At 41.3% G+C, this 27,810-nt stretch overlaps 2 long non-coding RNA genes across 3 annotated transcripts; one reads left to right on the plus strand and one right to left on the minus strand.

Annotated features, from left to right (window-relative positions):
- Positions 1-159: 159 nt before the first annotated feature.
- LOC146514128 (uncharacterized) lies at positions 160-25,521 on the plus strand. 2 transcript variants are annotated; one of them, XR_014875334.1, is made up of 5 exons: positions 160-4,153; positions 4,231-4,279; positions 23,468-23,734; positions 23,842-24,006; positions 24,475-25,521. It is a non-coding gene; the product is annotated as an uncharacterized LOC146514128 (long non-coding RNA). The 2 variants fall into 2 exon arrangements; XR_014875333.1 differs by lacking the exons at positions 160-4,153; positions 4,231-4,279 and adding an exon at positions 21,892-22,770 and having other exon boundaries at positions 24,475-25,508.
- On the minus strand, positions 25,215-27,543 carry LOC146514129 (uncharacterized). The gene is made up of 2 exons (XR_014875336.1): positions 27,010-27,543; positions 25,215-26,836 (listed from the first exon to the last, which is right to left on the minus strand). It is a non-coding gene; the product is annotated as an uncharacterized LOC146514129 (long non-coding RNA).
- Between the last annotated feature and the right edge of the window lie 267 nt (positions 27,544-27,810).

Genomic DNA, 27,810 nt, shown 5'->3' on the forward strand with positions numbered 1-27,810 from the left:
CTGTTGGCAGCAGTAAGGTAATAACCGGTCATCTTTTGAGCTGGTGTGCAAAGATGCAAACATTTATTTGAATAAAGTCATTTTTCAAACTGTTGCTTATGGATTGATTATAACATGATTGTTACTGGTCATCTTTCAGCTCTCATCTTCAACATGAGCATTTTTGTGAGTAATGTTGTCATTTGCTATATAGTACAAATTACAGCTTAGGTTTAAAGGCATTTTGACAAACAAGAAGAGTAAGCTAACAGCAATGCAAACAAACCACATGGTGAGCTCACGGACCTCACACCCACCCTAACTTTAATTCAGAGTGAAAATAATAAAGGCCCTGTGTTAGAAGAAGTGATGGTGTGGTTTTCTTCCACAGCTCCTCTAGTATGACCCACTGCCTGTAGTTAACAGTGAGGAAGGCCACACACACACCAGAGCAATTTTCTGAGCTCACATATAGTCTGTGCTGAAGATCTACGACCCGAGGCGAAATCAGGACATTGCTTTCATTCTTTTTGTTGTCTCACTCCTTAGTCTCCAACGGCATACTTAATCTACAGCATTTAAATTCAACACAAGGAAGAAAAAAAAAATCATAAAAGAAAAGTGCACCAGAGCAGCAAATAGTAGCTGAAAAACCTATGAAATTATTTTGCATTTATTGTGTTTTGGAAAGGCCTTCATGGGAAATGGTTTAACTCAATTTAGCCACTTTTAATCGATTATTGGTCTGATATTTCACCACCTGCAGGTAATATCAGATGCATCAAACAACAAATGCGCTACTTTTGTTTATTAACCTGTTAAATTACATTCCCCAGAAGCCAGCACTTCAGTTATTCACCATTTCTCGTTCAATGAGAGAGAAGAAGTCATAATTTCTTTCAAATTATCTCTCAGACATACAGCATGTGCTCCTTCAGGATGCACTTTGAGATGATGTTAAACATCCTGGTTTCAATGTCACTGACAGTGAGGTCATTAGTTTTTTTCTTTGATTCTTTTTCCATGTGTTTTCTGCTTTTATCAGTATATTCTGTTCATCTGTACTTTGTTTTTTCCCATTTTTTAAAATGTAAAATCTTTATATATCTTCAGCACATGTGCACCCCATACCATCAGTGATGAAGGCCTTTGACAGTTCATGGACAGTTCATTTAACCACAGAACAGTTTTACTTCTCAGTCTATTTAAAATGAGCTCTGGCTCAGAGAAGTCAGCTGTGTTTCTGGTTCACTGGCTTCTTCCTTGCATCTCATTTCAGTCTTTTTCCTTGAACACAGAGATTTCTCCAAATTCTCTGACTCTTTTGAAATAATTTTGTGTTGAGGAAGATTATTCAGAAATTGTTCCACAATTTGTATACAGTTTTTGAAGATCAGTGGTGAAACTCAGCCCATTTTGGCTTCTGAGAAACTCCCTAAGATGCTCTTTTTGTACCCGGTCATGTTACTGACATGTTGGCAGCTGACCTAGTTAGTTGCAAATTGTTCATATATCCGTTAATTTTTAATGTCACCTACTTTTCCAGCCTTTTGTTTCCCCAGTCTCAGTGTTTTTAAGAGGTTGTTTTAAGAAGTATTTTCCATCAAATACTGAAATTTCTCACTTTAAACATTTCATATGTTTTCCATGTTCAAGTTTGTGTTGTATAAAGTTTCACCAAAGCCTTTCGTTCCTCGTTTGGCTCTTGACAAAGGCGGTCACACTTTCCTCCCTCTCCCTTATCTTTCCAGCTTGGCTAGTGTACCATAGGGATTGTTGTCATTTCTGTCACAGTGGTTTAAACTTGGAAAGCAATATAATAGTTGTGTGACAGAAGAGCACCTGGCTCAAAGACAAAGTTAGCAGTAGGGCTGGACAATATTATCCCTTTCACGGTAATACCAGTACAATGTCAGGCAACGATAAGAAAATGAAATCTGAGTAGAAAAAGTTATATTTTTACTGTAACAGCCACAAACATGTTTAATGAATCATATTCCATAACTTTAAATGCAAATATAAATTGTCAATTTATATGTAGGCAACGATAAGAAAATTAAATATCGATAGCAATAGAATATGGGTAAAAGGCGCATGCGCAGTGCCTTTGTTTTCATACGCACATGGCCGAAAAAGCATGGTGGCAACAGAGAATGAGAAGGGAGAAAGCAGATCGTTGAGTGAAATGGATGAACCAGAATTGGTTTGCAAAAATGGTGCCACTTCAATGATGTGGAACTGGTTTGGTGTTTGTCCGTCAGATACCCACCAAAGCAAAGTTTTTTTGTAGAACATGCAAGCCGAAGTTAGCTCGCTAGTTTCGCTAGTTACCGAAGCATGACATAGCATGTTCTGACTGAGAGAGTTCTGAAAAAACTCAAACGTACTGCTCTGCTATCACTTCCAACATAAATGAAGACAGGAAACTAAACAGCAGTGACGTTTGTAAGGTTACTGAAGTTGGGCTAGCTGGTATATCATGATGTGCTACGTGATCGCTAGCGACACAGCTATGTTAGTATAACATAATCAGTGAAGCTGGAGGATGAACGCTAACTTTTTCCACTCTATAAAAGTTAACATGAAGGTTCCTGATGGTTAGAGACAAATGCAACCGCATGGCAGGATGCTGTATACAGACCAAACTTCAGTCAGGAGAACAACTGATATAACCCATCCACAATAGAAGGTTAGTCTTTAATATACTGCAACAACATGTGAATAGAGCAGCTGTGATAGAATACAGCATTAATAAATCAATGGTACAGAAGTGGAGGAAGCAAGAAGAATGAGTTGAATAAAATTTGATTTATCTGACTGCTTTGTTTCGCTTAATGTGTCTTATAATCCTGTGCACCTTATGGTCCGAAAAATACGTATTTGACTTTTTTATTTGGCACACTGCAGTTTAATGTTGCAAAGCACCTTTTTTTTTTTTAACTTCAGTGGATATTATACATGGTTATGGTCAGGATATGTCAGCCCAATTCTACTGGAAATGCCTTTTGGTTAAACTTTCAGCAAGGAATTTGCATTTGTACTGTTAAATTTGTAATATGCTTTAATGCACATAAAAACAGCTGCTTGTTTAAGTGAAAATAAATGGATGGGGTTTTTTTGCCCTAGTAAAGTTGTGGAGTTGTATTTTGTCTCGCATCAATTATATCGTCACCTACCTCCCTCTCAAACTGTCTTATTGAGATTAGATCCTGGTTCTTCTCCAATTTCCTCAAACTCAACAGTAATAAAACTCAAGTTTTACTTGTTGGTACACCATCTATCTTAACCAAATCCCACAGTTTTTCCATTAACATTGAAAATTCTCCTACCCTTCCCTCCCCTCAGGTTAAGAGTTTGGGTGTCATACTTGATAATACTCTTTCATTCCAGTCTCACATTAATTACATAACCCGGTCTGCATACTTTCACTTACATAATATTAACCGACTTTGTCCCTTCCTTACTCCCCATGCTGCTGCCATCCTTGTCCATAGTCTTATTACGTCCCGTATTGATTACTGTAATTCCCTCCTATCCATAAATCTGCTCATTCATATTTGTGTGACCTGCTCCATATCACCACTGTTTCCCGCCCTCTCAGATCCTCATCTGCTATTCGTCTTACTGTTCCGTCCTCACGCCTTATTACTATGGGGAACAGAGTTTTCAGTCGCTCTGCTCCTCGGCTCTGGAACTCTCTTCCTCCAGCCATAAGAAATATTGACTGCCTTTCCGTATTTAAGTCACAGCTCAAAACACATCTGTTTAAACTGATTTATTTGCTTTAGTGCTGATTTTATTTGTTGTCAAGTTCTGTTTTGCAATTTTAACTTATTTGTCAAGCTCTGTTTTGCAATTTTAACTTATTTTATGACTATTGTTATTTTATTAATTTTGTTCTTTGTAAGGTGACCCTGACAGGCACCCCAAATAAAATGCATCATCATTATTATTATTGATATCGCAAATTTTCTAATAAAGATTGTGATAAATATTTTTGGTCTGCTCTAGTTAGCAGGACAGAACCCAAATAAACAAATCATTGTATTTATTTATTTATTTTTATCAAGAACACATTTTGCTGTTGTAATTACAGGAACAAGAGCCGAGCCCCAGAGACCAATGAACATTTTAAGATCTTTGAATTTGACAGGATTCACAGACAAAGAAACAGGTAAGTTTTAACTTAGATAAGCTGTCCTTCAGTACAGTAAGCAAGCTGGTAATTTGTGTTTCCTTTGTGATTTGCAGGCTTGGGAGGCAGCAAAGTCTCCAGAAAGCAGTGCTGGTGAAGAGTGAGGTGAGTTTGAATATCCTTCCTCTGAGGCTACGTCCACACGTACCCGGGTATTTTTGAAAACGCAGATTTTTCTATGCATTTGCACCTTTCGTCCACACGTAAACGGCGTCTTTGGTCACTGAAAACTGAGATTTTTAAAAACTCCGGCCAGGGTGGATATTTTTGAAAACTCAGTTTTTGCATTTACGTGTGGACGAGAAAAACGGAGAAAACGCAGAAAATGCAGCGTCAAAGGTGTGCGCATTTTTTGACGTCACACTGTGCACCACGTTATTGTTTCGGTGAAATGAATTTCTACAATACTGTTACTGTTAATTGTACTCTCTGCAGTGTTTAAATGCTTACATATACACACACAGTTACTGTCCCTCCACATATACGACTTGGTTCTGCTTCTATGCCCCAGTTTTGTTTACTTTTTCCCACCGAGGCTTCTAGACTTCTGATTGGCCAACATTTCTGCACGGTTAGGAATATATGGCCACCTGTTGCTTTGACATGTTCCTAGCAGTGTTTTCCTTCATTTCTGCATTTACGTGTGGACGGGATTATTTTTTAAAACGAAAATGGAAAATCTCCATTTTCAAAAATACCCGTGTACGTGTGGACGTAGCCTGAAGATGAACAAGGTCTTGGCAATAGTGCTGGCAATCCTGCAAATTATCGTATCGATCCAATACCAAGTTCTGTATTACTTTTAACCTATAAAGGCAGTTTATGTATGGAGAGAGCAAAGTGTCATAAAATATGAGATGAGTTATCATCAATTTACCAATTCTGAACACATTTTAACAACCTCTAAATCACAGATTTTTACTGTCCCTAATAATAGTTGTAGTTAACACAATATAACACACCTTTTAGCTATTATTATATTATTATATTTTCAAAATGTTTTTTCACTACCTGTAATTTAAATGTGTCTGTCTTTAAAGCACCATGAGTCAAATTCTGTTTTAAACATGTTATATAAATAAAACAGACTTCACAGTCAACAAAAAAGTATTCAGAGATTTTTCACAAATGAACTGGAATTATTTCCAATTCATTTCCAAGAAATAAATCAACAAAAATAGATAACAAAGGAGTATGGAGTATCAGTGTTGGTGTCGATACTATCATATTTTGATCTATTCACCCGCTTTTACCCAACGCATTTTACCAGCCAAGGAACAGACAGGGAGAGAAACAGGAATGGAGACAAGAGGAGGTCAGGTAACATTAAGTAAGAGTGAAAAATAGGTTGAGCACCAAGTTACCAACGCACAGGTGACTGGTGAATAGTGAAGAGTTCAGCTAGTTTTTTATCCACAGAAGACAATAACATAATGAGTACACCTCGTGGGTGAGGTGTTCCGGACATGTCCCACCGGGAGGAAGTCCTGGGGCAGGCCCAGGACATGCTGGAGAGATTATATATCTCAGCTGGCCTGGGAATTAGTGATGGGTCGGTTGCGAACGAAATGGCTCTTAGAGCCGGGTCTTTGACGTGAACGACGCAAGCCGGCTCCTTATCGCGAGCCCTGGTTTTTTGTGTTTTTTTCTTTCTCTCAGCCTCTCTCTCGCACTTTTTTTCTGCTTCACTCAGCATGCGAGCCTTGTGCTTTACGCTCGGAAGAGGGGGGAGTGGTGGTAGTTACACTCAGTAGCACAGGAACAGAGCAGGAGGGAGAGAGAGAGAAAGAGAGCCAGGGACAACAGAAAGGTATAGTAATCATCCACAACTATTTTCAGTTGCAGATGATAAAGGATTCAGAAAGTTTATTCATGCAGGTCCATATGACAGAGAATATCCACGTTCTTTTTGTTTTCATATTATAATTTATATTTAAAAGTTGAAATGTGAATAGTTGATTTTTGTATTATATGATTTATTTATTGCATTTTATCTGGAGTGAATAAATAAAAGTATATTTACGGTGGCCCCTACAGACAAAGCACATACAAACTTCAAATCACGTACGAACTCTGAAGCATGTACAAACCCTGAAGCACGTACAAACTCCAAAACACGTACAAACTCCAAAACACGCAAAAACTCAGAAGCACATAAAAACTCAAAACACGTACAAAACGCAACAGAAGTGCTCCAGGATGCTAGGGCGCAGTGTTGAGCTTTTGTTATCTAGTGGCTACACAAGCCAGCAAGTACCAACGACCGGATTTGGTGTGTGGTAGTAACAGGTAAATGAACTTTTTTTTTTTAAATTATTTGACTATATATGATTGCTTGTGTATAAATACACAAACAATATACATATGCTTTCATGCTTTCAATTGTGTAATTTAAGTGATCTAGGTAGCTCTGTTTTGGAAGTTCAGTTTATGCTAGAAATGTGTTTTGGAGTTTGTACATGTTTTGTAGTGATGGGTCGTTCGCGAACAAAATGGCTCTTAGAGCCGGGTCTTTGACGTGAACGACACGAGCCGACTCCTTATCGCAAGCCGTCACGTGTTTTTTTGTTGTTGTTTTTTTCTTTCTCTCAGCCTCTCTCTCGCACTTTTTTTCTGCTTCACTCAGCACGCGAGCCTTGTGCTTTACGCTGGGAAGAGGGGGGAGGGGCGGTAGTTACACTCAGTAGCACAGGAACAGAGCCAGAGGGAGAGAAAGAGAAAGAGAGCCAGGGACAACAACGTCACATTAGAAAGGTATAGTAATCATCCACAACTATTTTCAATTGCAGATGATAAAGGATTCAGAAAGTTTATTCATGCAGGCCCATATGACAGAGAACATGCATGTTCTTTTTGTTTTCATATTTTAATTTATATTTAATTGTGTTGTGGTTTGCAGCGTTTTGTGTTGTTTCACTTTAAATTTGTAAAAGGAAAAAGCTGAAAATTTAAATTGTTAAAAGTTGAAATATGAATAGTTGATTTTTGTATTATATGATTTATTTATTACATTTTATGTGGAGTGAATAAATAAAAGTATATTTACGGTGGCCCCTACAGACAAAGCACATACACCACTGGTGGTGGTCAGAGGGCCCGATGGCGCCTGTGTCCGGCAGTCTCGCCTCTGTCAGTGCGCCCCAGGGCAGCTGTGGCTACAATGTAGCTTGCCATCGCCAGTGTGTGAATGTGAGTGTGAATGGGTGAATGACTGAATGTAGTGTAAAGCGCTTTGGGGTCCTTAAGGACTAGAAAAGCGCTATACAAATGCAGGCCATTTACCAAACTTCAAATCACGTACAAACCCTGAAGCACGTACAAACTCCAAAACACATACAAACTCCAAAACATGTACAAACTCCAAAGCACGTAAAAACTCAGAAGCACATAAAAACTCAAAACACGTACAAAAGACAACAGAAGTGCTCCAGGATGCTAGGTGCAGTGTTGAGCTTTTGTTACCTAGTGGCTACACAAGCCAGCAAGTACCAACGACCGGATTTGGTGTGTGGTAGTAACAGGTAAATGAACATTGTTTTTAAATTATTTGAATATATATGAGTGCCTGTGTATAAATACACAAACAATACACACATGCTTTCAATTGTGTAATTAAGTGATCTAGTAGCTCTGCTTTGGAAGTTCAGTTCATGCTAGAAATTTGTTTTGGAGTTTGTATGTGTTTTGTCTCTAGGGTCTGTTACGATATTACTTCAGGGAGCAGACATGACACCGTCTTAGGTTTTAGCCATCACTTTTATTATTCCCCACACCACCCTCCGGTGGCTTCCACATGAACTGCACCTTAAACAACAACTGTTCACTCATATCATGACATCCCCCTTTTTTTTCTTTTTTTTTTTCAACAACAGGGGCAAACAACAAAGTAACTCACAACACCACTCAAGGCCCATGACCAGTGGGGGAAAAAAAGAAAGAGAAAAAAATTCTTCTTGGCATACTCACATTTCTCTCTAGTGAACTTTTTTTTTTTTTTTTTTTTTTTTTTTTTTTGTCAAAGCATATACTCGAAACATAATGTTCATTTTATTCCTCAATAAGCCTTCTGGGCTTGGAAACAATGCGTCCACTCGCAGTTTTGGGTGGGGAACTTGAAAACTCTGTGGGAGTGACATTTCTACTTTGCATGTCCATCTCACTTTGTCCCTGTGTTTTATCACACACATTTTGCCGTGTCACGTTTTGATTGTCCCTTGACTGCCTTAGAAATTTTCTGTTCCTTCTATATGTCTGTCCATCAGGCATCTGAACAACATAAGATCTTGGATGTTCAGATAAACCTGTCACCTGAGCTGGATTCCATACACCCTGTTGCCACATTCTGACAGTGTCACCAACCTGCAGTTGCTGAAGTGCTTTGGTTCCTTGGTTAAAGTATTCTCTCTGTTTCTGTTGTCTTGTTTCTAACAACTGCTGCACTGTCTTAGTGACCATGTGGGGTTTCAATCTTTGCGATGTTGTTGGAAGTCTTGTTCTTATGCGTCGACCCATTAGCAGCTGGGCTGGTGACGCTCCAATGTCCTCCAACGGTGTACTCCTCAGATTCATTAATGACAGATACGGGTCATTCCCCTCGGCTTTTGCCTTTTTTAACAAGAGTTTCACTGTTTGTACTCCTCTCTCTGCCATTCCGTTTGACTGTGCATGGTGGGGGCTCGTAGTGTTGTGACAAAACTCCCACTCTTTTGCAAAGTCTTGGAATTCACGGGAGCTGAACTGTGGTCCGTTGTCTGAAATCACCGTTTCAGGAATCCCGTGTCTGGCAAATTGTGACTTAAGATGAGTGATAACTGTTGCACTTCTTGTGTCCGACTTCAGCCACTCAACCTCAATGAACTTGGAATAGTAATCCACTAAGAGGAGATATTCCTGCTGGTCAAAGGTAAATAGGTCCACACCTATCTTTTGCCAGGGTCTTTCTGGAACACTATGTGGATGTAGTGGCTCTTTGTTCTGTCGTTTCTGGTGAGTACTGCACACATCACAGCAGTTCACCATCTCTGTGATACTCTGTGACATTCCAGGCCAAAAGAGTACTTCTCTCGCTCTGCGTCTGCAGCTTTCAATACCCAAGTGACCTTCATGAATGCGCTTTAGCATTTCTGCTCTCAGTGCTGCAGGAACAATAAGCTGCTCTCCTTTGAACAGAACTCCATCCACTACTGAAATTTGTTCCCTGTAATTCCAATACGCTTGGATTTCTGTTGCAGCTTGGTTTCTTGTTTCTGGCCATCCATCCAGAACTGTCTCTGTAAGTTTAGTCAGTGTCATATCATTCCTTGTTTCCTTTCTGAATTCCTCTAGTTTTGCACTTGTCACAGGTAAGTTGGAAATTACCATGTGCACCTGGTCTTCTATCTCATTATCAGATGAGCTGGTCACTGGCAAATATGCTCGGGATAATGTGTCTGCGATGTACATTTCCTTTCCTGGCTTGTACTGTACTTGTACCTGATATTTTTGCAGTCTCATTAGGAGTCTCTGTATTCTTGCTGGAGCACTGCTCAACGGCTTTTTCATTATCACTTCTAGTGGTTTGTGATCTGACTCCACGTTCACTTTTCTTCCATACACATACTGATGGAAACGCTCTGCACCAAACACAATTGCCAACATCTCCTTTTCTATTTGTGCATAACGCTGTTCAGTCTCTGTTAATGAGCGTGATGCATAAGCAACTGGCTTGCCATCTTGTAGTAAGACAGCACCGAGTCCACTTTTAGAAGCATCGACAGATAGTGTTACTGGAAGCTGTACATCATAGTATCTGAGCACAGGAGCTTCAGTAAGAATTGTTTTCAATTTGTTGAACGCGTGCTGATGCTCACCTTCCCACTGCCATGCAACATCATCTCTGGTAAGGCCGCGTAATGGCTCTGTGTGTTGTGACATGTTTGGAATGAACTTTGCTAGGTATGTCACCATACCCAGAAATCGCTCCACATCTTTTTTGCACTCTGGTGTAGGCATTTTCTTTACGGCCTCTATCTTGCTCTGATCTGGTTTCAAACCATCTGCCGAGAAGATGTGGCCAAGGTATTTAATTTCCTCCAGGCCTACCTTGCATTTGTCCTTGTTCAGCTTAAAATTTTTTGCTCTTGCTCTCTCAAGCACTTGCCTCAGTCTGTCGTCATGCTGTACTTTAGTCTCTCCCCAGATCAAGAGGTCGTCTATGTATGTCTCGACGCCATCAATCCCCTCAAACAGCTGCCTCACTGTCCTGTGGAATACTTCTGGAGCTGAATTAATTCCAAAAGGCAGGCGAAGAAATCTGTAACGACCAAAAGGTGTGTTGAATGTACAGAGACGAGAGCTGGCTTCATCCAATTTAAGTTGCCAAAATCCTGAGCTTGCGTCCAGCACAGTGAAATATTTGGCCTTTGCCAGTCGGCTCGTTATCTCTTCAACTGTTGGCAACTGGTAGTGCTCTCTCATGACTGCTGTATTGAGATCACGTGGATCTAGGCAGACTCTCAGTCGTCCAGTAGCCTTTTCCACAATGACGATTGGATTCACCCACTGGGTAGGCTCTTCAATTTTTGTAATCACTTCCAGTTTTTCCATTCTGTCCAGTTCTACTTTGAGTTTTTCTCTCAAAGTGACAGGGATTTTTCTTGGTGGATGAACTTTTGGTGCCACACTATCATTAATTTGAATGGTGTGTTCTCCCTCAAGGCAACCTATGCCCTCAAACACATCAGCAAATTCTTTGAAGATGTCCATTTCATCACTTTTATTCAGTGCCATCACTCTCTTGATGAGTCCCATTTCTTCACATGTTTGAATTCCCAGAATTGGCTTGGTTTCTGATTTTACGACAATGAACTCCAAAACAAAACTTTTCTTTTTGTATTTCACTGCCCAAGTGCACTTTCCTTTAACTGCTATTTTGTCTCCGGTGTATGTTGACAACCTGACATTTGTGGGTCTAAGCATTTGCTTATTTCCTATTCTTCGTAGTAGACTGTAGGGAACCACATTGGCTTGTGCACCAGTATCTAGTTTGAATTTCACAGGTTTGTGGCCAACTTTTATTTCTACAGTCCATTCATCTGTTCGTGTCTGTGTTTTTGCATTTACAGCCCCAATGAACAGACTTGCCTGCTGATCCGTGGCTTCATCGGCGACAGTGTGCACTTTTCTCGATCTACACATTCTGGCAAAGTGATTCATTTTCCCACAGTTCTTGCACTGTTTGCCATAAGCAGGGCATTGGCGTGATGCATGCTTAGTTCCACATCGTTTGCAATTAAATGTGCTTGCTTGGTCTTTGTCGTTCGGTTTCATCTTACTTTGTCTGTCTTTTTTGCATGTCTGCTTATGTCTCACTGCATCTACGTCTTTACTTTCATGTGCAGAGACTTGAGCATTGTGATCCTCCTCATGCATTTGCTTGATTTGAGCTTTTGTGGTCTCAGCCGCAATGCAAAGCTGAACTACTTTTTCGAGAGTAATATCATCTTCTCTTAACAGCCTTTCTCTCATTGCGTCAGATGTAATTCCACACACTACGCGATCTCTGATGAGGGATTCTTGCAGTTGTCCAAATTCACATGACTTGGCCCTTAGCTTTAGCTCCGTGATATACTGGCTAATTAGCATATCCCCTTGCACACACGTGAAAAACTTGTACCTTTCATAGGTTATGTTCTTCTTTGGGTTACAGTATTCCTCAAATTTCTCCATTATTTTCGTCAGCTTATGCTCATCACCATTTTCCGTAAACGTGAAGGTATTGTACACTTCAACCGCTTCCTCTCCAGCAACGTGAAGAAATAGTGAAGACTGTACCTTGGGTGGCTTGCTAGCACCTCCTGTAGCCGCGAGATACAGCTCGAACCGTTGCCGAAACCGTCTCCAATTTTCCGAGAGGTTCCCTTGCAGCAAATCAAGTCCAGCTGGCGGCTTAAGCCCTTCCATGTGTGCGACACTCTTGTATAGCCTTATCAGTTCACTTCTGACACCATGTTACGATATTACTTCAGGGAGCAGACATGACACCGTCTTAGGTTTTAGCCATCACTTTTATTATTCCCCACACCACCCTCCGGTGGCTTCCACATGAACTGCACCTTAAACAACAACTGTTCACTCATATCATGACAGGGTCCACCGCATATTTTATATATAAACATATATAAATAAAACCACCTTTTTTTTTTTACATTAGTAATTCCTTTTGTGCATAATTTTATATTATTGTTAATAATAAATAAATGAAAGCAACAAAACAACCCGAAGAGCCTGTTCGGAGCCGAAAGAGCCGGCTCTTTTTAGTGAGCCGAAGCGAAAGAGCCGGTTCTCTAAAAAGAGCCGGAAATCCCATCACTACTGGGAATGCCTTGGTTTTCCGCCTGACAAGCAGAAAGGGGGAGGTGGCTGGGGAGAGGGAGGTCTGGGCTTCTCTGCTTAGGCTGCTGCCCCACGACCCAGCCCCAGATAAGCGGAAGAAGATGGATGGATGGATGGATGGATGGATGGATGATGTCTTATTTAATTCCTTCTGTAATTTAGATCTAACAACTTAAGTGCTGAAACTGTACATTTCATTCCATGTTCCATTGCAGCCAGCAGTTCCAAATTCACAGTGGTCTGTTACTTCAGATTACCAGTAAAAACTGCTCTTGCAAACCTAGACTCTGGTCCTAGCTATGTATCTACAATGTCTTCATGTTTCTGGTTTGTTTTTTTAAGACTATGTTCAGTTGTTCTTTCATCTATTTATTTTGTAATTTTTTAATCCAAATGTGAATAAAATCTGTGCTTTTCACCAGTCTAAATAATGCACATTATGTATGTGTATCTCTTATGTTAAACATCTGCTGAAATTTTGTCCTCTTACATAAGAGAAACATAACTCTGTGTTTTTTGTCTATGCATTTCTTTATTGGATGAGTCAAACCAGCAGATAACGACAAATACTATAAAATGTAAAACGTAAATATGCCGCCCCACCAACACACACAGCTATTACCCGTTTGCTGCTTTTATTCATAAGATGAACTATTCTTGAATGAAGAGACATTGATTTGACACAAGTAAAAATATGGTTGATTGTGTTTATTGTTAGTCAAGAATAAGTTAAGTGAGGGTGAAAAAAGAAAAATGATGAAGAAGGGAGGGGAGAAAGAAAAAATGAAGAGTGATGGAGAGGATGAGGAGAGATGGTAGGAGAGAAGAGGGGAAGTGAAAAGAAAGGGATATAAGGAAGGAAAGAGAAAGGAGGAGAGGAAACCCCAACAATCCCCCTGAGCAAACACTCGGCGACGGTGGATAGGAAAAACTCCCTTTAAAGGAAGAAACCTATTGCAGAACCAGGCTCAGGGAGGGTCATCTGCCTTGACTAGTTGGGGGGGGGGAGAGAAAAGAAAAAGGATGAAGAAGGGAGGGGAGAAAGAAAAATGGAGAATGATGGAGAGGTGGAAGGAGAGAAAGGGCAAGAGGGGAGATATAGGGGTGAGGAGATGAGAAAAGCGGTGGAGGAAGACCAGGCTATGCCGCCTTATGATCCAGTGTCTTTCCCTGCATTTTTTCCAGTTGCTCTTTTTCCTGAAGAAGCTCTTGGTTTTTCTCCAGGGCTTCATCAAGCTGTACTTGCAGCTGCTGATTCAGGTTGACAGTGTGTTGGAGTTTCCCATAGATCTCCAGACTAACAGCTTGTGCTTGTTGAAGCTGGTAGCTGTCCTGATTCTTTTCTGTAATCAGGCTTACAATGCGCTGCTTAGCTTGATTAAACATTATTCCCCAGGCCTCATTTATGTTATCCACGTTGGGCTGCTTCTGTTGGTTCACCAGCATTTCCTTGTGCCTTTCTTCCAAGTCTTTATTTCGGCCTTCCAGTTCTCTGTATCCAGTGTCCAGTTGTTTCTTCTCATGAAGCACTTGTGCATTTCTGTGCAGTGCTTCATTAATCTTTATTTGCAAGACATCATTTTGTTTCTTCATGTTGTGAAGTTTGCATTCCATCTCTTTCTCCTTTATGTCTTGCTGTTTCTTCTCTTGAAGAAACTCTTGGTTTTTCTCCAGGGCTTCATCAAGCTGTACTTGCAGCTGCTGTTTCAAGTTGACAGCGTGTTGGAGATTCCCATAGATCTCCAGACTAACAGCTTGTGCTTGTTGAAGCTGGCAGGACATTGTTCTTAACTCATGGCTGGTCTGCTTCTTTTCTGTCATCAGTCTTACAATGCGCTTCTTAGCTTGATTAAACTTTATTCCCCAGCCCTCATTTATGATGTCTACGTTGGGCTGCTTCTGTTGGTTCACCAGCATTTCCTTGTGCCTTTCTTCCAAGTCTTTATTTCGGCCTTCCAGTTCTCTGTATCCAGTGTCCAGTTGTTTCTTCTCATGAAGCACTTGTGCATTTCTGTGCAGTGCTTCATTAATCTTTATTTGCAAGACATCATTTTGTTTCTTCATGTTGTGAAGTTTGCATTCCATCTCTTTCTCCTTTATGTCTTGCTGTTTCTTCTCTTGAAGAAACTCTTGGTTTTTCTCCAGGGCTTCATCAAGCTGTACTTGCAGCTGCTGTTTCAAGTTGACAGCGTGTTGGAGATTCCCATAGATCTCCAGACTAACAGCTTGTGCTTGTTGAAGCTGGCAGGACATTGTTCTTAACTCATGGCTGGTCTGCTTCTTTTCTGTCATCAGTCTTACAATGCGCTTCTTAGCTTGATTAAACTTTATTCCCCAGCCCTCATTTATGATGTCTACGTTGGGCTGCTTCTGTTGGTTCACCAGCATTTCCTTGTGCCTTTCTTCCAAGTCTTTATTTCGGCCTTCCAGTTCTCTGTATTCAGTGTCCAGTTGTTTCTTCTCATGAAGCACTTGTGCATTTCTGTGCAGTGCTTCATTAATCTTTATTTGCAAGACATCGTTTTGTTTCTTCATGTTGTGAAGTTTGCATTCCATCTCTTTCTCCTTTATGTCCTGCTGTTTCTTCTCTTGAAGAAACTCTTGGTTTTTCTCCAGGGCTTCATCAAGCTGTACTTGCATCTCCTGCTTCTTTTTCTCAGCGTCTTGGAGATTCCCATGGAGCTCCTGAGTAACAGCTTGTGCTTGTTGAAGCTGGCAGGACATTGTTCTTAACTTAGGCCATTAAGAGATTTAAAAGCAAATAAGAGAATTTTAAAAACAATCCTAAAATGTACAGGTAGCCAGTGGAGTGAAATTAAAATTGGGGTAATGTGCTCAGACTTTTTTGTTCCAGTTAAAAGACGTGCTGCAGCATTTTGCACAACCTGCAGGCGCCTAATGGACGCATCACTAACCCCAAAATAAAGTGTGTTACAATAATCCAGCCTAGAAGTAGCAAAGGCATGGATTACTATCTCAAAATGCTGTTTCGATAAGATAGGCTTTATTTTGGCTAATTCCCTCAAATGAAAAAAGCTAGATCTTACAACAGCTCTGACCTGGCTTTCAAGTTTAAGATTTGCCTCTATTTTAACTCCCAAATTAGTGATGACTGGTTTAACATACTGTGCCAGCGAACCAAGATCTATAATAGTGGCCTCAGAAGCGCCACCAAAAACCATCACTTCTGTTTTCTGTTCATTAAAATGTAAAAAGTTCAAAGCCATCCAGGCCCTTATTTCATCAAGGCATCTGAGCAGCGGGTCTACTGAGAAGCCATTTATCTTTTTAAGTGGGAAATAAATCTGGGAGTCATCGGCATAGCAGTGGAAAGAAATCCCATGTTTCCTGAAAATAGACCCAAGGGGTAGGAGATATAGAGAGAAAAGAAGCGGGCCTAAAACTGAACCCTGTGGGACCCCACATTGAAGAGAAGCAGCAGAGGATACAAACTCCCCGAGTTTCACAGAGAAAGTTTGCTCTGCCAAATAGGATCTGAACCACTGCAGTGCGGTACTCCTAATACCCACCAACTGCTCTAAACGGGAAATTAAAATATTATGATCCACTGTATCAAAGGCAGCAGTTAAATCTAACAGCACGATAATAACACAGTCACCTGAGTCATTTGCCAAAAACACATCATTAAAAACTCTTAAAAGGGCAGATTCGGTACTATGTAAAGCTTTAAAACCATCCATCCATCCATCCATCCATCTTCATCCGCTTTATCCGGGGCCGGGTCGCGGGGGCAGCAGCCTATGCAAAGAGGCCCAGACCTCCCTCTCCCCAGCCACCTCCTCCAGCTTGTCCGGGGGAACACCAAGGCGTTCCCAGGCCAGCCGAGAGATATAATCTCTCCAGCGTGTCCTGGGTCTGCCCCGGGGCCTCCTCTCGGTGGGACATGCCTGGAACACCTCACCCAGGAGGCGCCCACGGGGCATCCTTGTCAGATGCCTAAACCACCTCAGCTGGCTCCTTTCGATGTGGAGCAGCAGCGGCTCTACTCTGAGCCCCTCCCGGATGGCCGAACTTCTCACCCTATCTCTAAGGGAGAGGCCAGCCACCCTTCAGAGGAAGCTCATTTCCGCCGCTTGTATCCGCGATCTCGTCCTTTCGGTCACTACCCACAGCTCGTGGCCATAGGTGAGGGTAGGGACGTAGATCGACCGGTAAATTGAGAGCTTCGCTTTTACACTCAGCTCCCTCTTCACCACGACGGACCGGTGCAGCGTCTGCATTACTGCAGCCGCAGCCCCAATCCGTCTGTCGATCTCCGGCTCCCTTCTCCCATCACTCGCGACCAAGACCCCGAGATACTTGAACTCCTCCACTTGGGGCAGGAACTCATCCCCGACCCGGAGTGGGCACTCCACCCTTTTCCGGCTGAGAACCATGGCCTCAGATTTGGAGGTGCTGATCCTCATTCCCGCTGCTTCACACTCGGCTGCGAACCGCTCCAGTGCGATCTGGAGGCCCTCACCCGATGAAGCCAACAGAACCACATCATCCGCAAAGATCAGAGATGAGATTCTGAGGCCACCAAAGCGAAAGCCCTCCGCCACTTGGCTGCGCCTAGAAATCCTATCCATAAAAATTATGAACAGAACCGGTGACAAAGGGCAGCCCTGGCGGAGCCCATCACCCACCGGGAACGAGTCCGACTTATTGCCGGCAATGCGAACCAAGCTCTTACAACGGTTGTATAGGGATCAAATGGCCCGTAGCAATGGGCCAGACACCCCATACTCCCGCAACACCTCCCACAGGACACCCCGAGGGACACGGTCGAATGCCTTCTCCAAGTCCACAAAACACATGTAGACTGGTTGGGCAAACTCCCATGCACCCTCAAGTATCCTCGAGAGGATAAAGAGCTGGTCCAGTGTTCCGCGACCAGGACGAAAACCGCATTGTTCCTCCTGCATCCGAGGTTCGACTAGCGGACGAACTCTCCTTTCCAGCACCCTGGCATAGACTTTCCCGGGGAGGCTGAGGAGTGTGATCCCCCTGTAGTTGGAACACACCCTCCGGTCACCCTTCTTAAAGATGAGGACCACCACCCCGGTCTGCCAATCCACGGGTACTGCCCCTGATCTCCACGCAACATTGCAGAGGCGTGTCAACCAGGACAGCCCTACAACGTCCAGAGCCTTCAGGAACTCGGGGCGGACCTCATCAACACCAGGGGCTCTGCCACCAAGGAGTTGTTTAACTGCCTCAGTGACCTCGCCCCCGGAAATTGGTGGGTCATTCCCCTCATCCCCAGACTCTGCTTCCTCCTCGGAAGACGCGTCAGTGGGATTAAGGAGGTCCTCGAAGTATTCCTTCCACCGCCTGACAATTTTCTCAGTCGACGTCAGCAGCGCTCCGCCAGCACTATACACAGTGCAGGTAGTTCAGATTGGAAAACTTCTAAAATACCGTGTTCTTCTAGGAAGGACATTAATTGCTTGTAAACTACCTTTTCAAGAATCTTTGAGATAAAAGGCAGTTTGGAAATAGGTCTGTAATTCGCAATAATATCAGGATCAAGAGCAGGTTTCTTGAGTAGAGGCTGAATCACTGCATGTTTGAGATTGACAGGTACAACACCAGAGGACAGACTACTATTTACAATGGATTGTACAGCTGATGCTATAGTGAGAAAAACTTCTTTGAAAAATCGAGGAGGGAGAGCATCATAAGGGGAACCTGAGGGCTTCATGTGAGCAACCAACTCCTGCAGACAGAGCAAGGAAACTGGCTCGAACCTGTCAAAGACAGCAGAACTAGGGACAGGGGTAGAAGGGTCGAGAATGGACTGGGAAGTCTGCGCTTTGACAGATAGCACTTTATCAATAAAAAAGTGTAGGAAGTTTTCACAAATTTCCTGAGAGGACTCGACACCAACAGTCTGTGGAGCATGAAGGACCATGTCAATAGTCTTAAATAAGACATGAGGCTTACGACAATGTGCCTGAATAATAGCAGCAAAATGTTTCCTCTTAGCATCTTTTACAGTTTTCTGGTAAGAATTCCAGTAATCTTGTAACATTTTGTATAACACCTGAAGTTGATCCTTCTCCCATTTACGTTCAGCTCTCCTACACTTTCTTCTGGCAGCACGGGTGTCTTCATTCAGCCAGGGTTCAGATTTGGCTTTTACTTGCCTAAGCTTAAAGGGGGCCACTGAATCTAAAACAGTTTGGCAGACAGAGTAAAACCACGTACTCAGCTCTTCTGTATCATTGCATATGAAATCAGGAAGGCCGCCGTTCTGATTAAAAACAATAGAGAACTGTCCAGCAGAGGAAGGGTTAAAAATACGACAGCACCTAGCAGCAACAGGAGGAAGATTAACTTTGGTACAAGGAAGGAAAACTTCAAACAAGACAGGCCTATGGTCTGACCATACAATATCACAAACCTCTAAGTTAGAGACAGGTAAATTGTAAGTTAAAACAAGATCCAACGTGTGCCCATATTTTTGTGTAGGCACAGACACAGGTTGCACAATATCAAAAGAGTCAATAAGATTTAAAAAGTCCTTTGCCATTGACTTGTCAGGGCAGCACACGTGAATATTGAAGTCCCCAATAATAAGGACATGATCATATTTTGGCATAATTTCAGCCAACAGATCAGAAAAGTCATTTAAGAAGTCCTTATTGTATTTTGGGGGTCTGTAAACCACAGCACAGAGCACTGTGTGAGAGCGACCTAGCTCAAACATACTCAGTTCAAAGCTACTAGGTGAGGTTGATAATGGCAGTGGTTTACATTTATACTGCTTCTTAAAAACAACCGCTAGTCCTCCTCCTCTGCCTGATATTCGAGGAGAGTTTAAAAAGCAGCAGTCATCAGGTAAGAGATCTGTGAAAACGCTGGACTCACCGGCCCTCAACCATGTCTCAGTTATACAGAGGAAATCCAGTCCTTGGGTCATAAATAAATCCCTTAAAATAAAAAATTTATTACTCAGCGATCTAGTGTTCACCAATCCAAACTTGGTGGAGGTCAGCGTGTTCGTGGCTGACAGCGAGACCCGACGCAGCGGCCGCAAGTTCTGTAGGTTCGCACCGCGCCGACAAAGATGAGGGAAAATCTTTCGCGGCTGGGACATCTGATCCGAGCCAACAACAGGCACCAGCCAGGCATCGATGGGCTCCAGAGAGCACGGAGAAAAGGCATGACAAGGTACAGATCCACGTTCGTTCCAAGGAGCCGGGGAAGAGCGCACCAAGTACGCCTTAAGTTTCACGAGTAGACCGCTACGTTTGCCCCGGCGTCTGAAACGCTTTCGCCGTGAGGCTGGGGCCAGGGTCTGACAAAGGTTAGCTGGTATCCCAGACAGGAATGGAGGTAACACCTTATGTCCATTATAAGTTGCATTGGTAAGATCACTGGCAACTAGTCGGAGGTCCAACAGCTTTTGGCGATTGTACATTAAAAGAGAGTTGACTCTAGCAATAAAAAAACAACATAAGCAAACACAACAGAGGAAGAGCCAGACGGCGAGCCACACACACTGGCGCCATCTTGATTTAACGGATTGAACGGTGAACTACGGTGAAGGTTGAATTAAACTGAGCCATTAGAACTGAGTCAACTCATGTTGATCAGAGAGTTAGAACAACAACTAAAAGAAACTTAGATTAACCTGAAGGGACTAATGAGGGTTAACTGGTATTTAATACAAGTCAGGATTTAAAACCAAACCTTTTGCTTTTTGTTTCTTGGTTCTTGTTTTTTGGGTTTGTTTGTTTGTTTGTTTGTTTATTTGTTTGTTTGTTTGTTTGTTTGTTTGTTTGTTTAAATTTAAGCCAGGGCTGCCCTTTGCTACCAATTCTGTTCCTAATTTTTATGGACAGACTAATGATAGCCAGATGTGCTGGCTGTACCAGGGCAGGAACACCCTATCCTTAAACCTGCCCCTAGTCTACTCAGGGCAAAGTAGATAGCGCCACAAGAAGAGCGAGAGCAACAAATATAGAAGTTAAGAGGCACATGACTCATACACCTGACTCATATTTCCTTTGAATGTACACTGTAAAAAATGGCAGTGAAATTGACATAAAAAAACATGTAAAATCCCTACAGAAATGTATAGTAAACCCCAAAACACAATTTTTCTGTTTCAATCACAGTGAATTTTTGTAAACTTTTAAACAGAATGTTTTTGTTATATTTACAACATCAATGTATGATTATAATCAAATTTATTTGTTAAAACTACAAATATTGGGAACAAAAACAGTGAAATACTTTAATACTCATAACAAAACAATTATGTCAATTTGACATGCAAATATTGTAAAAACTATAGTTTTAGTCAGTTGTTTTTAAAAATACACGAATTATATGTAAGTCACTTTACAAGTTTATACTGTAGGCCTGTAACGGACCTACTTTTAACATGATTCATGAAATTATGCAAATGCAGGTATAGGGCTAATAAAAATGTTTTCACAGAAAATGTCATAGTGAACCTGAGAAGTTACTTCTCTATTTTTATGCTATATGAAGATATACAATTATAATGACATTGTCGTTTTTTTAATCATTCAGGCTATTTGCAGCCTATTGTAGAGTAACCTATAAGAAATTATTATTATCGATAGCCTTAGTAACACTTCTGTTCAGTCATAATCCTTGTATTCTTTATGTTTCTTTTAATTGTAATGTGATACTTAGACTAGACTACTGTTTTTGGGTTAGGTTAGCAATGTATCATATCACAGGCTAAACAACCTAACAGTGCCTCCCATAGGATGTCTATTAGTGATGGGTCGTTCGCGAACGAAATGGCTCTTAGAGCCGACTCTTTGAAGTGAACGACGCGAGCCGGCTCCTTATTGGGAGCCGTGAGGTTTTTTTTTTTCTTTCTCTCACCCTTTTTGCCGCTAAACTCCACACGCGCGGCCTGTACTTTGCGCTGGGAAGAGGGGGGAGGGGCGTTAGTTACACTCGCAGTAGCACAGGAACAGAGCCAGAGAGAAAGAGAGCGAGGGACAACAACGTCACATTAGAAAGGTATAGTAATCATCCACTATTTTCAGTTGCAGATGATAAAGGATTCAGAAAACATCAAAAATCATGCAGGCCCATATGACAGAGAATGTGCATCTTCTTTTTGTTTTAATATTTTAATTTATATTTAATTGTGTTGTGGTTTGCAGTGTTTTGTGTTGTTTCACGTTAAATTTGTTTAAAAGGAAAAAGCTGAAAATTTAAATAGTTAAAAGTTTAAAATGTAATTAGTTGTTTTTTGTATTATATGATTTATTTATTACATTTTATGTGGAGTGAATAAATAAAGTATATTTATGGTGGCCCTTAGAGACAAAGCACGTACAAATTCCAACACACGTACAAAATCCTAAGCATGTACAAACTCCAAAACACGTAAAAACTCAGAATCACGTACAAAACACAACAGAAGTGCTCCAGGATGCTAGGGCGCAGTGTTGAGCTTTTGTTACCTAGTGGCTACACAAGCCAGGAAGTATCAACAACCAGATTTGGTGTGTGGTAGTAACAGGTAAATGAATTTTTTTTTTAATTATTTGAATAAATATGAGTGCTTGTCTATAAATACACAAACAATACACACATGCTTTCAATTGTGTAATTTAAGTGATCTGGGTAGCTCTGTTTTGGAAGTTCAGTTAACATTAGAAATGTATTTTGGAGTTTGTACATGCTTTAGAGTTTGTACGTGATTTGTCTCTAGGGGCCATATATAAACATATATAAATAAAACCACTTTTTTTACATTAGTAATTCCTTTTCTGCATAATTTTATATTATTGTTAATGATTAAATAATTAAAGCAACAAAACAACCTGAAGAGCCGGTTCGGAGCCGAAAGAGCTGGCTCTTTTTAGTGAGCCGAGCCGAAAGAGCCGGATCTCTAAAAAGAGCCGGAAATCCCATCACTAATGTCTATGGTGCCTCCTCTCCACAGAGCTGTAGGCTACTGTAGCCTGCACTGAGTATGCCTAATTTAGAATATGCATCTGTAGCTCGTCTCTGATTGGATAATGATGTGAGGGCGGGAGGAGCGGGAGAAGAGCTGCTAGTTCACAGCTACAGCAAACGAACCAGCACCATCTGCAGAGTGGAGAGAGAACACGGGAGCAGAAAAATGTCAAGCTTTTAGGACAAATCACAAATATACGATTTTAATTGTTTTGGGGTTTTTTTGAGGATCTGTGGTTGTTCATCTGAAAGTTTGCACGGTAAGTTTAACATCTAGGCTACTTTTTTTTCGAGACCAAAACATCACTAGCACCAGTTGATATTTAGACTAATACTTGATAACTTAGCGCTAGCATGCTAGTTCAGCTGAAAAGCACAGGCAAACTTTTTAAATACTAAAAATGGTCACCTGCGTCTTTTGTAAAAAGATATTGGTCACATTAAGAGGCTGTGTACAGTGTTCCCTCATTTATTGCGGGAGTTACGTTCTAAAAAATAACCCGCCATAGGTGGAACATAGCCAGCTTTATTTTTTACAATTATTATAGATGTTTTAAGACTGTAAAACCACTCACTACACACTTTATACACTTTTCTCAGACAAGCATGGACATTTTCACACTTTTCTCTCTTGTTTAAATACTCTCGAAGTTCAAACCTTAGTAGAAAAATAAGTCCAGTATTATAGAATGGTTGTATGCATGTGTTTATAAAAAAGTAAGGAAAAAGTGTAGGAAGCATAAAGCATGTTCCCCAGATGGTATTGATGACATGTACAAACTCACCCTCAGCCCCCAAATGACAGTACAGATTATTAAGAAAACACACATAAAACTGTCATCTGCTAGTTCAGCCAGTGATACGCCAGAGAATGATAGTCAGTCTTATCTCAGAAACATGTGTCTGTTTTACCTTAAACTGCAAGGACAGCTGCTAATTCCTGCCACTATTATATAGACTACTTGGATTTGAAGGGCAAAAGGTCTTCTGGACTACATGACTACAGTTGGTGTCAGCAAAACCAAGACGTTCCTTCAGACTGATGCAAGGCTTAAGAGGATATGGGGACCGCAGAGTGGCTGCTCAGATGGTGTGAAAGAGGTGGTCCTGCTTCTGTTCAGCTACTTTGAAGAGAAGGAGGAGTTTTCCATGTAGAAGATACATGTCTGGCAGATGAGGTGCAACTGGAGCAAGTGTCTCTGACACCCACTATTATTGTCTTTAGTAAGTCTGTTTCATAGCTCGCTCGCTCTTTTTTTAATTGCACTGTTTATAGAATGTCATGTACTGCAGTGCTTATTAATATAACCTGTTAAATAATTGGTTCACAGGACAGTCCTGCTATTCCTTAAGAAGATACATGCTGAGTCCTGATCGGAACCTCGTCAGCACAAACATATCCTCATTCATTTCTGCATTGTGCATCATGTTCGAGAGCTACTACAATTTTAACATCCATTATCTGAGCTGGCTTTCACTCTGAAGGTTCTTCAAAGGTGAGCAAATATGTCTTTCTTATTTCTCAGACCTGAGAATCTCGCGTTACAACAATTGTGATTGAGACTCTGGGATCTGGAGTCTGGCTCTGAGGTGGCTGGAATCCAGGTCTTAAGACTGTTTTTATAAAATAACAGTCTGAATCTGGGTCCAAGCCTGGCTAAGACTCGGGGCCAGACCAAGACTCAGCTGACGTCTGACTACCTATAACCTTTGTGCTGGATTTTTAAAATGCAAAAGTGTGATTTATCACTGCAAAAGACACTTGTTGTGAAGGGTGCCAATACTTTTGACCATGCAGTGTTCACTTCCCAAAGCATTTTAGTTATATTTTGTCTTGAATTTGGGGAAACCAATTGTTGTTGCAGTTTGGCCATGACTGTGTATGTGTACGTATATGCTTGTACTTATTTTTTAACTGATCAATTAAAATGCTTAATATGCTTTTATATGATTTTATTCTACAGGTGTTTCTTCTCCATAAACCCAGAAAAAGGAACCAAAAAAGAGAACAAAAACTTGAAGCATCTTTCCAACAAGAACCCTCGAGTCCTCACCCTGATTCAGGATCTCTCCGACCACGAGTGGCGTTAAGCCTGAATATTGACTCTTTGTGGACTGGTAGCTTTTACTTTGTTAAATCCACAATGTGTACTTTGAAACTTTTTCTGGTCAAGAGTCCGCCACATGCTTGTTTCATGAAAATGTTCTTGCTTTGAAGGAATGTTCCACAGTTTTGTTTGTTTGTTTGTTTTTGTATAGTGCTGTTACTGCAGTGTTTATAGGTTTGTTTCCCCACAGGTGGTTTCCTGATGTTTTGCTATGGTAACTACACATGTGTTTTCTATGACCAGGGCCATGGTTGTGGTGACAGCAGAGTGCGTGTTGCGCGGGATGGTGATTACGGTAATTTTCGCACTGTGGCCCTTTCTCAATATGCGTACTTGCGTTCTCGTGTACTCGTGATACGTCATCAGTCGTGAGACCAAGTACTGTTCCAATCCGAAGTACGCATCAAGCCGAGAACGCAAAAAATTCCCGGATGTGTTCTCACTCCGCCCTTTTTATTGAGCATGCATCGGTGGTGACTTGTGTGGACTTGGTACAGCTAAATATCCCAGAATGCATTTCGCAAGACCTCTGTGAAAATGGCCGCAGAGAAGACACATAATTGTAAGTTAAATACTACTATTGTTGTAATATGCAGTGCATATTTAGTCAATTTAACAGTACAGACCCTAATTAAAAATTTCCTATGCTGTTTTCGGAGGTGCCTTGCCCGCCAAATAGCGAGCACAAGAGGTTCGGCATTTTGTTTTGAAATTTCCGCTATCTCTAAAGGCTCTGATTTAAATCACTTTGGCAATTTTAATAGCCAGTTGTTCACACAAATCTTGTACTATCCTGTATAATGTTTAAAAACCTTAAGTTATTTTTACATTTGTATCAACAGTAAGTTTTAATAAAGCACCTGATTGTTTTGCTGTCATTTTTCCCTACTTTTATTTGCTTGGATTGTTAATATATTAATGCAATATTTGATATTTTAATCAAGGGACAAGTGAGGAAACACAGGCTCTCATTGAGTGGCAGGCGGAAAATGAGAGCCTTTTTACAGGAAAGAGACATTCCTGCAAGACTGGATGGGAGTAAGTACTGACTGCTTTTGCTGCTCCCTGTTTTCTAGGGAAGGATTAGAGGAGTACATCTTATGATAACTAGCTATCGAAGTGACAGTGCAACATTCTTTTCCCTCAGGGACTTTGTTAGCTCTTCAGGCCTGGCCATAACAGTTAAGCAAGCACAAAAGAAATGGAACAATCTGACTTTGCCATTTAATAATAGAGTAATTGTATCTGTGATAATATAGCAATTAATGCATATTTTCAGGAGCTTAGGGACCCACCCACAGGCAAGGGAGTAGAGGAAGGTAGCCCGACTGCCGCCACCTGGCAGTGGTACAAAATGATGGATGCTGTGCTCCAGGGGCAGCACTCAATAAGTCCACCCCTGGTAGTTGCAGCAAACCTCACTTCCACTGCAGGTGCTGGCTAGGGAAGAAGAGAGGGAGAGGGCAGCTACTGAAAGGGCAGACCGATATCTATCACTGTTTGAAAAACTTGTCGAAAGATTTTAAATAAAGCAGTTTAAATCTCAATAATGAAGTGAGGTTTTTGCTGCATGTGTAACAGAGAATCTCTTTAGTCAAAGTAAAACATAATTTAAACAAGTGTAACAGTTACAATAACTTTTAACATTGAATTCAACCTATACAACCGTGAGCACAGAAGCAAATATACAAAAAAGAACACTAATGTACACTATTTACAAGCTGAACAAATAAAGATGTATTTTAACTAATTAACTTAACTAACTAACACTAATTTGGAAAAGAAAATGTGATTTGAATTTACTTTATTTTTTTTAACCAACAGGAGGCTTTTTCTTTTGGCCTTAGCTGCCTACATATCTGTTTGAGCATGACTACATCTTACAAATGAAACCTTTACCTAGATGTAGTCATGTTCAAACAGACATGCAGGCAGCTGTTCAGGAGCAGACAGTCGTGCAGCAAGCCTGGCTCGGATACAAGCTCCAGAAAGCTCCCTGTCCACGCCTGTGCATTCTGTTTCGGCTTCTGGTCCTGCTTGTGCCGCCTCCTCCTCGTCTCCTTCTTCTTGGCAGACGTTATCTGTTGCCACACAGATGTTGTGGAGGATGCAGCAAGCTCCCACAACTTTGGGAGTCGTGTTTTGAGGATGCCAAAGGTACGCTCCATGATGTTTCTGGCCTTGGCGTGGTGCCGATTGAACCTTTCTTCAACTTGAGCTTTAAAAGAAAGACAGTACACACTTTTATTCAGTGCTTAGTAAACTTTCAATTAGTGTAATAGGTAGAATTATAATATTGCATTTGTTTTCTTAAAGCTCTGCATGCTTCACAGTAACAGATGTAGCACTACACGTGTTTGTAGGTGTAAAGAAAAGGAATTATTTTCTTACTTGACACAGGCTGGCGATATGGGGTCATTATTGCCACTGGGTGCTTAAGGCAAGGGTATCCTCCATCTCCCAAGAGGAAGTAGCCTGCTGGTGGCTACAGGGCCTGTTTGTACATTGGGGATCTTCGCAATACTAGTGCATCATGCACAGATCCGCAATTACCAATGTACACATCTAGGAACGCGCCTCTGGAGTCACAGATGCCCTGCATCACAATAGAGGGAAACAGCTGTGCAACGGAGTGCCTTGTTGCCAGCAAGGCGCGCAAAGCCTGCCCCAACCTCCTGCATCTCTTCTGCCTTTGGGAAATGAATGACGCGATGCAGAATTTTCATCATTTCCTCTATGACATTGTGGACAATCCTGCACACTGTTGCCACCGGCATGCTAAAGATGTCTGCTGTCACTCGGTATGAGGCTCCACAGGCCAGCCAGTAAATGGTCACTAGCACCTCAATTTCGTGGTTCCATCCGTGTTGTTTTTCCCGGGGGAGCATTTGCAACAGCATGTTAATGCTTGCTCTTGACAGTCTGAAGGCTGGTTTAATCTGCACTGGTCACTTCACTTTATTGTCATTGATATTTATATTTAAAGTGCAATACTGTAATTTTCTGCTGCTCATTCCTGTGCAATATCCCATCTGCCCTCCTGTCATATTTCTTTTCAAGATTTTCTTATTTAATCACTAGTGTACATATATTTATATTTATAGATACATATATATTTAGTCATCTTTTCTCTTTTACCATGTCTCTCTAATATTTAGCTCCTTACTATTTTTATATTTTATTTTATTATAT

Source organism: Neolamprologus multifasciatus, chromosome 7 (assembly GCF_963576455.1).
Source record: "Neolamprologus multifasciatus chromosome 7, fNeoMul1.2, whole genome shotgun sequence".
Taxonomy (NCBI): domain Eukaryota; kingdom Metazoa; phylum Chordata; class Actinopteri; order Cichliformes; family Cichlidae; genus Neolamprologus; species Neolamprologus multifasciatus.